Source organism: Arachis duranensis, chromosome 7, assembly GCF_000817695.3.
Source record: "Arachis duranensis cultivar V14167 chromosome 7, aradu.V14167.gnm2.J7QH, whole genome shotgun sequence".
NCBI lineage: Eukaryota > Viridiplantae > Streptophyta > Magnoliopsida > Fabales > Fabaceae > Arachis > Arachis duranensis.
Genome location: NC_029778.3, coordinates 14,459,072 through 14,476,171, shown reverse-complemented (window position 1 = coordinate 14,476,171; position 17,100 = coordinate 14,459,072). Strand labels below are relative to the sequence as shown.

Below are 17,100 nucleotides of genomic sequence, written 5' to 3'. Positions count from 1 at the left end.
TGTTATAAATGTTTATTTGCATATTTATTTTTAAAATAATCTATCTATTATATAAAAAGAGAATTTAAAATAATTTTATAACGAGTGAACTACACATAAATTTTTTAATTTCATATAAAATTATTATATCATTCATAAATTTAATTTATAACAATATAAAAAAAGCATTTATTTTCGAATTATATTTATGCTGTCATAGAAAATAACATTTATATAATCAATTTAGTATTAATTTTATAATTTCACAAATTAAATTATCTAATTATTTTTAAAAAATAATAGTATAAAAAAATGTTAACTCATATCAATTATTTGAATTTTAATATTGCATATCATATTTAGAGAATAAATTTTATTTTATATATGAAATTTTTTTTGTTTATTTATCTATATATCAATTTATTTTTAAAAGTTTAATAATGACACAATAAACTTTTAATATATTAGAAAGCTTCTAATATTGTTAATTTATCACATAAATATTTTAGTAAAATGATCATTTTATAATTTTTCTAGGAATTTGGATTCTCCAAATTTGGGATTTTAATTTACTTTAGAGGATAAAGTGTAATCGTTCACAATTTATTTTGTAAGTGAAACCAAGAGAAAACATAAGAGGGCGAGAGATCATACTTTACCCTCTAAGATAAAAATACAAAATTTAAAAGATCCAAATTCTTTTTCTATTACCACATCACTTTTTTTAATTTATTATTCTTCTTATATAGTGTTTAGCCTTATCTTTTTATCTCCTTTATTCTTTATATCTATATAGATTATTTTATGTTTTTAATAGTAATATTTTTTAATAAATATAAATTAATTAATAAAACACAATTCATTATTTTTTTATTCTCACTTCTAATCATGTTTAATTTACTACATAAACTAAAATTTACTCCATATATCTTCTTTATCTTCTTTCACATAATTTTATATCTCTTACTCTTTCTCTTCTATTATTGTTAATTTTTATATAATTATTTAAAAAGTTTGGATGATGACCACATTATTTTATTTTAGTTTGTTGTACAATTAGCTCAGCATATGTTAAGTGATGAACTCCTAAAATACTCTATATATAATGTCCTTACAATATTTTTAAATTTCTTTTCTATCTTTGATTTAATTATGTTTATTAATTATATATTATTTTTGTCACTTACATATCATATTTTTTATTTCCTTTCAGTAATATAATTTACATTTTTTATATTGTAACAGTTTTAACCGTTGCGATTTATAAAAGCGAAAAATATCTAAAAAACATTGTGATTTACCTGTAATAACTATTTTTAAATCTACAATAGTAATTTTACACACCTTAAAATTATGTAATTATGAGTAAAATTAACATTGACAATACTTATTAAAATCCAATTTGAAGGGTAATTATTAAATTTTTATTTTTCCTATATAATATATAGAAATACTGGCCTTTTTATTTTTCTAATTATTTTAAGAAAAAATGTTTTGAATAAAAAAGTAAAAAGAATAAAAAATACGTATATCTTTATAAAAAAAAAAGAAAACATCACTAAATATTCAATCAAACAAAATTATCCATAAATTTCGTAAATTTTAAATAATTAAAATTTTATTAATCAAATTATATTTGATTATTTTTTCACAATATATAACCTCAAAAACATAATTATTTATTGTGATTGATGATGTAAAATATTAACTGATATCATAACATAGATGACCATAACATATTCAATTGGACGTTGACTTTTAAAAAAATCTATCAATTTAGTCACTAGTTCATATTGGAAGTAAGATTTTTGTAATTGAGAAAAATGACTAAATTAATTTATTGATATCTATTTATTAATATTAATAATTATTATTTTTAATTTGAAAAAATTTTTAAAATAAAAATTTATTGTATAAAATATAATATTATTGCATTATTTATTTATAAAGGCTAAAATAATCTTATTATTTTTTGAGTTTATATTAATGAATTCCACTTAAATATAAAAGTTATTATGTAGATGTGTTTAAATAAATATTATTACTCTGTTACTGTTATAAATCCAAACAAATTAAAACTTTTATAAAAGTAGTTTATATTCTAATTATACATATAATAAATATTAACTATAAACAATAAACTCACAAAAGACAGTAAAATTTGAAATGTATTATAATTTAATTTAACTCTCCACCAAATCCATCACACAGTCACACACCAACACCAAGTTAAGGATAATAGGAAGACTTAATTTTTTATGTCCAATTCTAATATACTCACAATAATACCAATGTTATTGGAGCTAAACAATTAGCAAGCAATAATAACAATATACATTGAGACTTGGAATGAAGGTCTATGGGTCACCGTGAATTTATAATGTCAAAAAGATCAAACTTAAAAGCAGAACATATACAATATTAGTTACATCAAAGAATTTAAAATCATAAAATTTAAACAAATAAATAAATCGATAAAACTTAATAATCTAAAATATTAATGTAGGTAAAGTCTCATGCTAAATATAAGAAGAAGAAAATCCAAAATATTAATCTAAAGAAGACTTTAGAATTGTCAATTAAGAGTGAAAATACCACAATTCTTTTTAAACTCATGTCAAATGTATTTTTGAGGGACCAAATTCTTAATCTAATCTTTAAGTAACTTAGTAATACTCTTAAAATGAAAAGTGTACAAACACTATACAGAGAAATTTTGATGACCCATTAAGCTTGAAAGCTTTTCAAAAAATAGAATCACCAAGACGTAATTGTTAGCAGAAAATTTCATTACGGAATAGTATCAATCCATAATCTGCTTGTTAGTCCTTAATTTCATTTTGGTACTTCTAATAACGATCGGATCAAGATATTATCTTTGCATTCCATACAGCTTTCCACTCATGAAGATGAGCCTGAAAGAAAAACACAAATATTAGTCACAAAAGGTTATGTGAAAACTAATTTGAACCAAATGATTTATTAGCGCAAACTGAAATGAACTTAATTACTCAAAATTGAAAAATTCAAGCATTTGTTTGGTTTTGTTCTCAATTTTGTTAGATAAATAGTGAAAATAAAAAACAAAAATAAGAATATATTTCAATCTTCCCTTCACATAAACCAATTCTCTATTTTTAAGGTAAAATCAACGATAGATTTGGTATTTTCTATTGTTATACCATACTTTCACTTTTTCATATACTGTTCTTTTTTCAAATAATATCACTGAATAAGAACAAAATATAAAATCAATAATGGAAGATAGAAAATGAAACCAAATACTAATTCTTCCCTTCACATTTGTTTCTTTTATATAGTTACCTTACTTAGCTTAACTGAAATGCTTATTGACACATCTTACCAAAAATTTGTTGCAAGATTTGCAATGTGCTGAAATTTCAAATAATACAAAAAAACTATATAAAAGAAACTATTGTTACCTTGTGACATTTCAATTAGTTAGAGAATATATATGAAGTGTTTTTATGAAATTAAGTTCTAGTGGGTTTAATTTGAAAATTTATACACCCTATATAAAAAATTACTGTTAGATATATATACTATATGATGGTACATACATGGACCAAAAATAAGATAACTGAGAATGCTAAAGAGCACTTGAAAACCGATAGTTAAATTAACATTAGCGAAAAGAAAGCAACTTTACCAAGGAGAAGCATAATGAATGGCATGAGTGATATTCTTATATGTTGATATGCAGTTCTTAGTTGCTGGACACAAAGCTAATGATGAAGGATTTTTCTACTCTCCAAGATAATTGAGATTTTGTCCCACTGCACAAAAAGACCTACCTCAATTCTCAATTCTCACCAATCAAACATGCAATAATGAAAAATATAGAATCTTATTAAGATATTCCAAATTTGGAATAAAACAATGTTAAAAAAAATAAACAACTTTCAATGGTGATATGAAAAACAAAGAAAAGAAGGGAACACAGGGTAGAGAGTTACTTGAAATTGAAGATGGCATTAAAGGTTGCTATTTCACTATTTCTTAGTTAGAGAAATATATAAAATACTTCTACACCACAAATAAAGTTGGAACTGAAAGAATCATAACATTATATTCAAGTCAATAGAACTATTTTTGCTGAAAATTGCATCACATAAATCAAGTGTTTTCAGATCAGAATTATTGGGTTTCAATTACTTCCTAAAGGAAAATATAGTTTCCATTGTAACGTATATAAAAGACAGACATTCATGCTAGCTGTAGTAGAGAAACGGGTCAAAATACCAGTTATAAAAAAATGGCCTACTCAATTAACAATGCATTTGAATATATTGCACTACTCACAAAAAAGGCAAAACCACAACCTTTAAATTCGGTTTTAATAGATTGTATCAATGTATTATATCCTGAATGCATCTACAAACATATCAAAGTGTTATTTGGAGGAAAAATCCTCAGACCCAAAGCTGTACGCCTGTAACAAATAACTAAGAGTACCACAGAAAAAGAGCAGATTTCAATGTACTAACCTTTGATATCCCTTAAAGACGTTAGATATCTAGCCGTCCTTATTGCTCCCTTACGGATTAAGGCTACCAATATTTCTGTCCTGGAAAAAATGAACCTGATTTGCTATTAAATGAAGACGGAAAGTGAATGCTTCTTGGTTTATGATTTCTGGCAGTAACCTTTGTCTTTGGTGCGACCACCTGAAAATGCATATTATCGAACAACCATAAGCACAATGTATATATTAGTATATCTAAACACCTAAACTTTCAAGTTATCATCTGGTAGTTCATGTCTCCAAGACTAAATTCAGTTTAATTTAGAATGATTCAACTTTAGAATGGTAGTAGTACTACTTAGCACAATCAATAAAATTCAAAACACTTTCAAAGAGCATAAAAGTTTGTCAAGTACAATAAATAAACACTTCCATGATGAAGCAAGATAAGCAAAAACAAATATTTATCTAAGACACTTCTATAAAATGAGGGATAAAAAATAGTGCTGTTAGATAATTTTGTGTATCAAATTTAAAAAAACCATTAAACATTTTATCTGTGATCCTAAGTGTTCCTTGTATAGAGTTATTGAATTGAACATTTTATCCTATGCATTTTATCTGTATTTTAACTATTAGTAAAACAACATGGAAATTGAATTGAAGCCTTAAATATAAATGCTTGAAAGAAAAATCAGCTAGCATATGGATAATTCTACTAAACACAAATAGAATAGCTGCAATGCATATTTATTTATTTATTTATCCCAACAATTATAGTTTAGACAGAAACCATGAATCGAATAGAGCGTAGGAACGCCTACTCAAGAAGACATGCTTAGTTATCATTTTTAGCTTATTTTTAAAACAAATAAAATAAAACAACTAAAATGGTTATGTTGTCACGACAACAATTCTAGCATTAAAAAGGACAAGGATATATGGTATAGTTAAATCTCACAAAAAGACAGTAAAATTAGAAATGAAAATTTTCCAACGTCTGAAACAAAGATGTTGTCTTATATTGTTAAAACACCATGTTTTATTTTCAAGTTTACTGGGGCAAGCAAAAGCAATTAGAATCCTAAAAGCTGCATTTTCCAGAATCGGTTTCTCCTCAGTTTGAAGTAAAAAAGCCAAATAAAAATCTTTAGTTTAAAAGGGATGATTTTCTTTTGAAGCAATACAGTTATTATGAACTCATATAATGATTCTTCTTCACACAAACAAAAGCATAATGTATAAGTGCATATGAAAGAATTTATCTCCTTAGCAACTTGAGTACTTATTGTTAAGAGTATATATATGTGTGTGTATACACACTAAATCAATGCTTTGCCATCACATACATAAACAGTTACATACTATTGGAATAAGTAAACTTTAAAATTTACTAAAAGCCTAAATACAATAATAAAAGAAGTAAGAAAACACCAAACATAATAAGATTGAGACTAACACTGAATTTACTACCCTGATTTTTTAGCACATAATTATCATTACGTTCTTTTTGGTGGTAATAGTAATAAATGTCTTGCTTTAAATTTAAAGTTAATATAAAATTCATTATGCATTTCAAATAAAAAACCTTAATTTTTTGAAACCCCAGAATAATAATAACACTAACACTGAATCACTGATCTATGGTTTAAAATTACATAAATTAAAAGAGAAACAAATGTAACAAAATTGAAAGTAATGTTCGTACCTGATGATTGTTAGGAAAAATAGATGGTGTATTTGTGATGCTATCATCACTCTCACGCAAGGCCAAAAATCAAAAGCTTTAGTTCCAGAATCAATTGTATTAACTGTCATCTAAGGTAAAAACACACAATTAAAACAACATAGTAGGACACATACATAATAAAGGTAGGAGAAGAAAAGAGTCCAATTAATTTTCCTGTTTTCTTATATTGTTATCTTAAATAAAAATGTAACTTTCCAATGTTCAACAGCAAGCCAAAGCAGAATTATATAAACTTTCAAAAAATATATAACATAGTTGAGAGGCTAATATTTAAGTCTATGAATATTTATGTCAAAGATGACTGTACAATAACTAAGTTTTCCAGCAAAAGAGAAGAGAATTGAGATCTACTTCAACAGACACAACATGGATGCCATCTACTTCTAGTTCTTTTGTAAGGAAAAGTTTTAGAAAATTAAAAGGCAATAATAAACCCAGAGATGAAATCATTTTGGCAAGCACATAAAGAGCATTTCAGCCAATTTTTAGTTTTCGGCAGTCACACACTTCAGATCCTCTTCCAAATAATCAGTACTGGACTGAAAATAGCCATACAAATTGGATAATTCATTAGTTCTGGTTAAGAAACGTATACAAATAGCCACAACTTGTAGCTACAATGATGCAGTGGATACGGAAAGGGTATCAATTTCTAAAGTTTACATGTTTACTCACCGAATCTATTTTGAATTGAGTTTTACTATTTAAGTTTACCTAAGTTCCACAATTAGAAACCACAACTAAAGATCTATTTTGCATATTCCAATTATCGAAAATGAATTCTTCTAAGTTGTTGATATTGGATAAAAGTACTAAACTAACAACTTCCTTTGAAGGAGTCACGGACAATCCCAATCAGAAAAGATTGCTTTCAACCTGTTTTTTCTTATTTCAAAAACATACAAACACAAAGAATTAATCTTCATCTCAAGGCATATGAAAGAATTTATCTCCTTAGCAACTTGAGTACTTATTGTTAAGAGTATATATATATATATGTGTGTGTGTGTGTATACACACTAAATCAATACTTTGCCATCACATACATAAACAGTTAAATAATATAGGAATAAGTAAACTTTAAAATTTACTAAAAGCCTAAATACAATAATAAAAGAAGTAAGGAAACACCAAACATAATAAGATTGAGACTAACACTGAATTTACTACCCTGATTTTTTAGCACATAATTATCATTATGTTCTTTTTGGTGGTAATAGTAATAAATGTCTTGTTTTAAGTTTAAAGATAATATAAAATTCATTATGCATTTCAAATAAAAAACCTTAATATTTTGAAATCCCAGAATAATAATAACACTAACACTGAATCACTGATCTTTGGTTTAAAATTACATAAATTAAAAGAGAAACAAATGTAACAAAATTGAAAGTAATGTTCGTACCTGATGATTGTTAGGAGAAATAGATGGTGTATTTGTGGTGCTATCATCATTCTCACGCAAGGCCAAAAATCAAAAGCTTTGGTCCCAGAATCAATTGTATTAACTGTCATCTAAGGTAAAAACACACAATTAAAACAACATAGTAGGACACATACATAATAAAGGTAGGAGAAGAAAAGAGTCCAATTAATTTTCCTGTTTTCTTATATTGTTATCTTAAATAAAAATGTAACTTTCCAATGTTCAACAGCAAGCCAAAGCAGAATTATATAAACTTTCAAAAAATATATAACATAGTTGAGAGGCTAATATTTAAATCTATGAATATTTATGTCAAAGATGACTGTACAATAACTAAGTTTTCCAGCAAAAGAGAAGAGAATTGAGATCTACTTCAACGGACACAACATGGATGCCATCTACTTCTAGTTCTTTTGTAAGGAAAAGTTTTAGAAAATTAAAAGGCAATAATAAACCCAGAGATGAAATCATTTTGGCAAGCACATAAAGAGCATTTCAGCCAATTTTTGGTTTTCGGCAGTCACACACTTCAGATCCTCTTCCAAATAATCAGTACTGGACTGAAAATAGCCATACAAATTGGATAATTCATTAGTTCTGATTAAGAAACGTATACAAATAGTCACAACTTGTAGCTACAATGATGCAGTGGATACGGAAAGGGTATCAATTTCTAAAGTTTACATGTATACTCACCGAATCTATTTTGAATTGAGTTTTACTATTTAAGTTTACCTAAATTCCACAATTAGAAACCACAACTAAAGATCTATTTTGCATATTCCAATTATCGAAAATGAATTCTTCTAAGTTGTTGATATTGGATAAAAGTACTAAACTAACAACTTCCTTTGAAGGAGTCACGGACAATCCCAATCAGAAAAGATTACTTTCAACCTGTTTTTCCTTATTTCAAAAACATACAAACACAAAGAATTAATTTTCATCTCAAGGCATATGAAAGAATTTATCTCCTTAGCAACTTGAGTACTTATTGTTAAGAGTATATATATATATATATATATACACACTAAATCAATGCTTTGCCATCAGATACATAAACAGTTAAATACTATTGGAATAAGTAAACTTTAAAATTTACTAAAAGCCTAAATACAATAATAAAAGAAGTAAGGAAACACCAAACATAATAAGATTTAGACTAACACTGAATTTACTACCCTGATTTTTTAGCACATAATTATCATTACGTTCTTTTTGGTGGTAATAGTAATAAATGTCTTGCTTTAAGTTTAAAGATAATATAAAATTCATTATGCATTTCAAATAAAAAACCTTAATTTTTTGAAATTCCAGAATAATAATAACACTAACACTGAATCACTGATCTATGGTTTAAAATTACATAAATTAAAAGAGAAACAAATGTAACAAAATTAAAAGTAATGTTCGTACCTGATGATTGTTAGGAGAAATAGATGGTGTATTTGTGGTGCTATCATCATTCTCACGCAAGGCCAAAAATCAAAAGCTTTGGTCCCAGAATCAATTGTATTAACTGTCATCTAAGGTAAAAACACACAATTAAAACAACATAGTAGGACACATACATAATAAAGGTAGGAGAAGAAAAGAGTCCAATTAATTTTCCTGTTTTCTTATATTGTTATCTTAAATAAAAATGTAACTTTCCAATGTTCAACAGCAAGCCAAAGCAGAATTATATAAACTTTCAAAAAATATATAACATAGTTGAGAGGCTAATATTTAAGTCTATGAATATTTATGTCAAAGATGACTGTACAATAACTAAGTTTTCCAGCAAAAGAGAAGATAATTGAGATCTACTTCAACAGACACAACATGGATGCCATCTACTTCTAGTTCTTTTGTAAGGAAAAGTTTTAGAAAATTAAAAGGCAATAATAAACCCAGAGATGAAATCATTTTGGCAAGCACATAAAGAGCATTTCAGCCAATTTTTGGTTTTCGGCAGTCACACACTTCAGATCCTCTTCCAAATAATCTGGACTGAAAATAGCCATACAAATTGGATAATTCATTAGTTCTGGTTAAGAAACGTATACAAATAGCCACAACTTGTAGCTACAATGATGCAGTGGATACGGAAAGGGTATCAATTTCTAAAGTTTACATGTTTACTCACCAAATCTATTTTGAATTGAGTTTTACTATTTAAGTTTACCTAAGTTCCACAATTAGAAACCACAACTAAAGATCTATTTTGCATATTCCAATTATCGAAAATGAATTCTTTTAAGTTGTTGATATTGGATAAAAGTACTAAACTAACAACTTCCTTTGAAGGAGTCACGGACAATCCCAATCAGAAAAGATTGCTCTCAACCTGTTTTTCCTTATTTCAAAAACATACAAACACAAAGAATTAATCTTCATCTCAAGGCATTGTTCTTACCAAAGTAGTTCACACACAAATCAGCGAGTGTTCAAGTAACTGCCTAAACCAAATGCCTCCATCTGTGGACTAAGCATTTTCTCTTCTCTTCTTTCAGCATAAAAATCCAAGGGGTCGCTTTTGTTCTGCAACAACAGCCGGAGAACTTCCTAAACAAATTGTTCATACAAACAAAACAAAACAATTTAGAAAAAGACACCCCATCTGTTCATACAAACAATCATAGAAAAAGAAAAAATAAACTCAAACAAACAAAACAAAACAAAAATAATTTAGAGAAAACGGTGAGGGCAAACAAACCGAAACCACTTGTCCGACCTGGTCGAACAAATCGTAGAGGTTCTCATCGACCTCAGGGTCCAGATCCCCAATGTACAACGACGTCGTAACGAACTGTTTCGACGCATTTGCAGCACCCGCCGCCGCCATCGGTAAAGAAGCGGCTGTGATGCTGCGTCGTGGCCTCCACCATCGTCGTCACCTCAATCCTCTTCCTTTCTCTCTCGACGTAGCCTCCTTCTTTCTCAATCCATCACCGTCGTTACCACCTTCTTCTCCTTCTTCGGTCGTGCTTGCTTTTGTCACTCTGTTGTTATCATCTTCTCTGCTTTGTTCTGCATTTCTCTGTCTCTCTCTCCTTTTTGTATTATCAGCAGTCACCGTTACTGCTTCCATCAGCAGCGAGCTCTTTGCTTCTTCTTCCTCGCTTGTGATATCTCCATATATTTTGAACCACCATTCTATTTGTGTACTCAATCAGAGAGAAAGAGAACGCAAGTATAAAAGAAGAGAAAAAGACAAAGAGAGAATCTAAAAAAGAATTGTTTTCAAATTTGGCGCTTAAAATTTGTTTTCAAATTTTGATATCAAAAACAGAAAGATTGCGCTCAACTTGATCATTCTTTTTACACAACATATTGAAAACAATCTAGCAAATAACCATTTACAGCATTAATTTTGAATTAATGTTAAAATAATAAGAATAACTGAAATGATTTTTAAATTCTTATTTTATCTATGCCATTTGTCAACTAAACAAAATTGACACTTGTCAAATATTTAGCTATAACACTTGTCAATCAACTAACTATCTACTACATACTTATTATATATTAATAGATTTTTAATTTATATTTAATAAAATTAAATTATTTATAAAAATATGACATATTTAATAAGTATAAAATTGTTGTACTTTTTAGACATATGAATAAACACTGTGCCTACAAAGGACGAGCCAATTTCCTGTACATCTGTACACAACAGACATTTTCCATCTGTATGTACTTTATAACTTCTTAACAAGTTGGAGTTAAACCCCAAAATGGTTCCTGAGATTGGCGTTTTGCACTGAAATCGTCTTTGAGATTTCAATTGCACCAATTACATCCTTGAGATTGAAAAAAATGCACCATAGTAGTCCTTGACCCATTTTCCATTAACGACGTGATGACATGGCATGATGACGTGGACTGTAAGTAACACGTGTCACTTCATGATTTGGCCACATGTAATGGTAGGATGATGTGGTGACCAATGACACGTGGCATGCTGACGTGGATAGTTGATCCACGTGTCACAATGTTATTTGGCCACGTGTCCAGTTGTGCCACGTGTCGCAACAGTATTCGTCCACGTGTCATCCATTATGCCATCGTTGTATATGCACCAAATTAATCCCTCACTTTGCATTAAGTGACTCATTTTAGTCCCTGAAATTGAATGTCGTGCACCAAACTAGTCCCTTCACCAATTTTTTCTCATTTTTTTTCTATAAATTCAAAATTCTCAATATTTTTGAATGCATTAATTTCAATTCTATTTTTTCACATGTTCTTCAAATAAAAGTGTTTTTATAAAATGTTTTTTCTCTTGCGAATACCCTATTCGCCGACTTGGAGTTAACGTGGAGGCTTTTCAAGCACCTTCACTACCATCTCCAACCTCTTTCAGTACTTTTATAAAATATTTTTTTTCTTGCGGATACCTCTAATAGCCGCCGTCTTAGAGTTGACGTGAAGGCATTTCAAGCTTCCCTCATTATCATCTCCGACCTCTTTCGTCTAGACTGCAGAGATCAAAAGTGGTAGTGAGGGTGGTTGAAGTGCCTTCAATCTAACTCATTTATACATAACGAAAATGTGTATTTCATAAGAAAAAAATATTTATTTTAATTATTAATTTCTTGTTAAAAACACATATTTTTTTATGAAAAAAATGTGTCTAATAAATCATATAATTATTTTTTTTATAATAACATACCTATATATTACAAAATTTACCAATATTAAATTATTAAAAAAATTATATAATTAAAACTAAAATCCTAAATTTTTTTATAAAAGCACTTGTATTTAAACGATATATGAAAAAATAGAATTGAAATTAGTGTATCCAAGATATTAAAATTTTAAATTTAAAAAATGAGAAAAAATTGGTGAAGGGACTAGTTTGGTGCACGACATTCAATTTCAAGGACTAAAATGAGTTACTTAATGCAAAGTGAGGGACTAATTTGGTGCATATACAACGATGACATAATGGATGACACATGGACGAATACTGTTGTGACACATGGCACAACTGGACACGTGGCCAAATAACATTGTGACACGTGGCACAACTATCCACGTCAGCATGTCACATGTCATTGGTCACCACATCATCCTACCATTACACGTGGCCAAATCATGAAGAGACACGTGTCACTTACAGTCCACGTCATCATGCCATGTCATCACGTCGTTAATGGAAAATGGGTCAGGGACTACTATGGTGCATTTTTTTCTATCTCAGGAACGTAATTGATGCAATTGAAATCTCAGAGACGATTTCAGTGCAAAACGCCAATCTCAAGGACCATTTTGGGGTTTAACTCTAACAAGTTGCGTGACCTCCATAAACTTCTTTTTCATTGTTTTCACTCGATGAAGACTTCCATATATCTCTACCGTATGAATACTTTATAATAAATCTTAATAGCTGGATTGAATGGAACAACAAAATTCTGCTTCGATACGGCGGAATACCAGAACCACTTCCAAAAGTATTATTATAAATGTTTTTGGTCATTCATTATGGACTACCTGGTTCATTTTTAATGTGTTTGGTGTACATTGACCGGAACATACAACAAACGCAACTAGTTCAAGTTCAGCTGAGAACCAAAGAAAGAAAAGTGAAAGCAATATTATATAACTTTTATGAGGATAGCTAATTTGGCTTTATTATTTCAATTATGGTTGGGTGAGATCTCGTCATCTTGATAACACTTTTTTTTTATAGATTAATTAATCAAAAGTGGTTGGAGCGATTATTATTGGTGGATATTAATTATTTGGATTAGTAACTTAGTATGTGTGGACATGGCATGATGATCTTTAATAATTTATCATTTAATCACACCTTGTTAGTCAAATATAAAATATTTGACAAGCTAATTAATAACATTTTACACCCTCATTAAAAATTTTTAATGGTGTAGAATTGAATTGAATTTTATTAAAAATTAAATTTTAGTCTAAATTAAATTAAATTTTAATGTTTGAAATAAATTAATAAAATTATAGAATTGAATTTCATTGTTTAGAATATTTATGAAATAAATTAAAATTTTATAATAGATAACTTTATCTTTTATTAATATAACATTATATTTAAATAATAAATATATTTATTTATTAAATTACATAAAATAATTAAAAAAGTTATCTTTTAACTAAATTTTTTTATTAAAATTTGTTCATTTAAAAGAAAAACAAAAATTAGATCAATCTAAAAAGACTAAATTTCAAAAACATTATTATTAATTAAAAAAATTAAATGGTTCTTCTTCCACCAATAAACCAATAACAAAAAACATGTTAAGAATTAACTTGTTGAGTGGTCCAACGATATAGCAAGTAAAAAAAAGTTAGTCATTAACGATAAATTATAACAACTAATTTATGTTATTAAAATTTAAAATAAAACAAAATTATGTCACTTTTTGCTAGTGTCGTAATTGACACAATTTTACTTAAAATGTTTAGACATTTTGGCAAACGCCTAGTATCATTAATTTAAGTTAAACACATGAAATTTATACGTGTGGATATTTTTTAAATCTATGTAGTAGGGGTGTGCATGGTCCGACCCGGCTCCCAACACTTTAGGGGATAATTTGGTGTTATTTCACCGGGTCTAGAGACGGGTAAGGGTTTTAAAAATAGACCCGGTCATAGGGTCCGGGCCATGGCTTGGGTCACCCGAAATCGGCCTGATGGCCCGGTCATCATACACAATTAATATTTTGTGTTATTAGTGATGGATGATGACTATTCTTATGTGGAATTTAAGTATTGTAAACCTTAATATTTTGTGTTATTAGTTATTATAAGACTATAAGTTAATATTTTATGTTTAAAATGCATAAGATTTTAGACTAATTAATACATAATATTGTGTTATTTGTATTAATTTAAATATTTGGTGTTATTAGACAATATTAGTATTGATTATGGTTATGCTTTAATTTTAGAGAATAGTTGGTTATTGTTATATTTTTTTAAGTGAATTTTACCATGTCAAATAATGGTTGGAGTATTGGAAATTTGGATATTTTTACATGCTAGCTTATAAGAAGGTATCAAGGTAAGGTAATGTTAACGGCCCGATTTCACTCGATTTTTACCCGGTATAATCGTGGCCCGAAAATGTATAGATTTCATCGGATTTAGGGTCAGGTTCAGGTCTAATAAATGGGCACAGTATTTATTTCGGGTTGGATCTGGGTCACATCAAACCCGGTTTTACCCGACCCATGCACACCCCTATTATGTAGTAGATCTTTCAGAAAAAATAAGTATATATTATATTAAGGAACTTGAAGGAAAGAAAAGAGAAGAGAATGAAAATGATGAGAGAAGAGAAAGTGTATATATATTAAAAGGTGGGAGGCATTAAGAGAAAATAAATGAAAAAAGTTAAAAAAAGTAATTAAATTATAAAGACATTTTAAACGTTTTAAATTTTAAATAAAATAAAATAAAATAAAATTCCCTATTTGGATCGGAATTAATTTAAAAAAATTAAATTAAATTAAATTTCATCTAAACTAATTTAATTATTTTTATTTTAAACATTAGAATTAAATTTACTTCTCATAGGGATTGAATTCCAAATTATTTCCAAACGCCATGTTAATGTTGATGATGGTAATGTACACCCTTTTTTTTTAATGCATTTTCAATGAGCTAATTATTGTTACTTTTTCATACTATACCGTATAAAAGAAATGAAAGGATTGAACCAGATACATGAATTATAAATCAAAGAAAAATGTTAGATTACTAATATATTTTTTTAATATTTGAATCAAGACTACTAATTCTCCACTTTTTTTACTAAAATTGCTGACCTTTGTATAAAACACTATATTGAGAATTTACAAGATCACCTATTTATATGACAGACGTTGTTATAAAAAAATACAATTATTTATACAAAAGTTAATTTAAAAAAATGGCACTTTTATCTTCTAATAAAAAAAATAAATATTTACTAATAAATATTATTTTTTTACAAATTTTTCTGTTGTTATTAAGTAGCATTATTTTTTTTAAAAGAAATAATAACAATAATAGGAAAATGGCATAAACACACAAAATACATGATAGAGTAGTTCATATATTCAATAAAATTAACATGAAAAGCACATTTAAAATATAGATGTCTTTGAAAAGGTACTAGAAAAACAATACTATATAAAAAACATACTAAAAAATATAAAAAAATTAAATATACTTAAAAAGATAACACCATAATTTAATATTATGTTTTTTAGTAATTATTTATTTAAAAATAATTTTATCTAATATTATTTAAATAATATTTATTTTATTAAAAATTAATTTTGATATAAAATTATCAAATATAAATCATATTAGCACAAATTCATTTTTACCCAAAATTAATTCCATAAAATTATTTTTTATAAAATTACTTTAGTTCAAATTTTAATACCAAACGCACATTATATTGTATCACCAATATTTATTAATCATTTCAGCTTAGTCATTTGTGTATGGGTAACAGAAAAAGTATCAATTCATTACTTCATGGGTTCGGCTTGATAAACAATTAAAAATTTGAATAATGAGTTAAAAATGTAATCTAATAAAATTAAAAAATACTCCACTCAAATTATTCAATAAATTTTTTTTTTAATAATTTAAAAATTTAATTATCTACATATTAATAAATTGAACATCTAACATATTTTAATTGTATCTAACTAAATTGTATCCAACATATTCTAATTGTCCCTAAAATTCAACGTACTTTTAAGAGAAAACTCCAAAATAGCCTCAGACACAATTATCTCAAAAGACAACGAGACCCTTGACAAAAAAATATCAACCCAGCTCCTGAGCTTTATTTTTATGGGATTAGTCATTGTGCCAAAAAAATCAATGTTTTTTTTGGCACAAAGACTAATCAATCCTAAAAAAAATTATCAGGGACAGAGTTAGGTGTTTTTTTTAAAAGCCTCGTTATCCTTTCGAAATAATTGTCAAGAACCAAATAGGGCATTCACTCTAATTTTAAAATCGTTTTTCGAATCAAAATACTCCTCCTTTCGACTCAAATTGTCCATGGCGCAAAGACCGAATCCACGCCGGATACCCCAATCGCCGTCGCGCCAACTGTCTTCCTCATATTGTTCGTCTTCAAAGACCGTAGTTGGTAAGTCTAAGAAATCACACGGAACAAGCCTTCAAGAGGGTCGTATTTGAGGCCATGTCTGTGATGGGAGCATCATGGCGTGCGTTGTCGGAGCCCACAGAAAAATTCTCATATTGGCCGCTGGATCATTCTCTAAGACTGCCTTAGATGCATCGCACTTCACATCTCAAATTTGATTCCAACACATCTTAAGTTTAATTTCAATGTTGTTGAATTTAAAATATTAAATTGTAATAAATTGACAATATTATTGTTTTTTAATTTAAATATTGTGTGTTGTTATTAGTGCTCCGTTAATAGTTTCTTTGTAGTTTTTTTTCCTTCCTTCGTGGCTT

At 27.7% G+C, this 17,100-nt stretch overlaps 1 long non-coding RNA gene across 2 annotated transcripts; it reads right to left on the bottom strand.

The window, feature by feature from the left end:
- Positions 1 to 2,812: 2,812 nt before the first annotated feature.
- Positions 2,813 to 10,780, bottom strand: LOC110273956 (uncharacterized). 2 transcript variants are annotated; one of them, XR_008001563.1, is made up of 6 exons: positions 10,340 to 10,780; positions 10,040 to 10,188; positions 9,058 to 9,167; positions 4,488 to 4,667; positions 3,650 to 3,776; positions 2,813 to 2,894 (listed from the first exon to the last, which is right to left on the bottom strand). It is a non-coding gene; the product is annotated as an uncharacterized LOC110273956 (long non-coding RNA). The 2 variants fall into 2 exon arrangements; XR_008001562.1 differs by lacking the exon at positions 9,058 to 9,167 and adding an exon at positions 7,621 to 7,730.
- Positions 10,781 to 17,100: the final 6,320 nt, after the last annotated feature.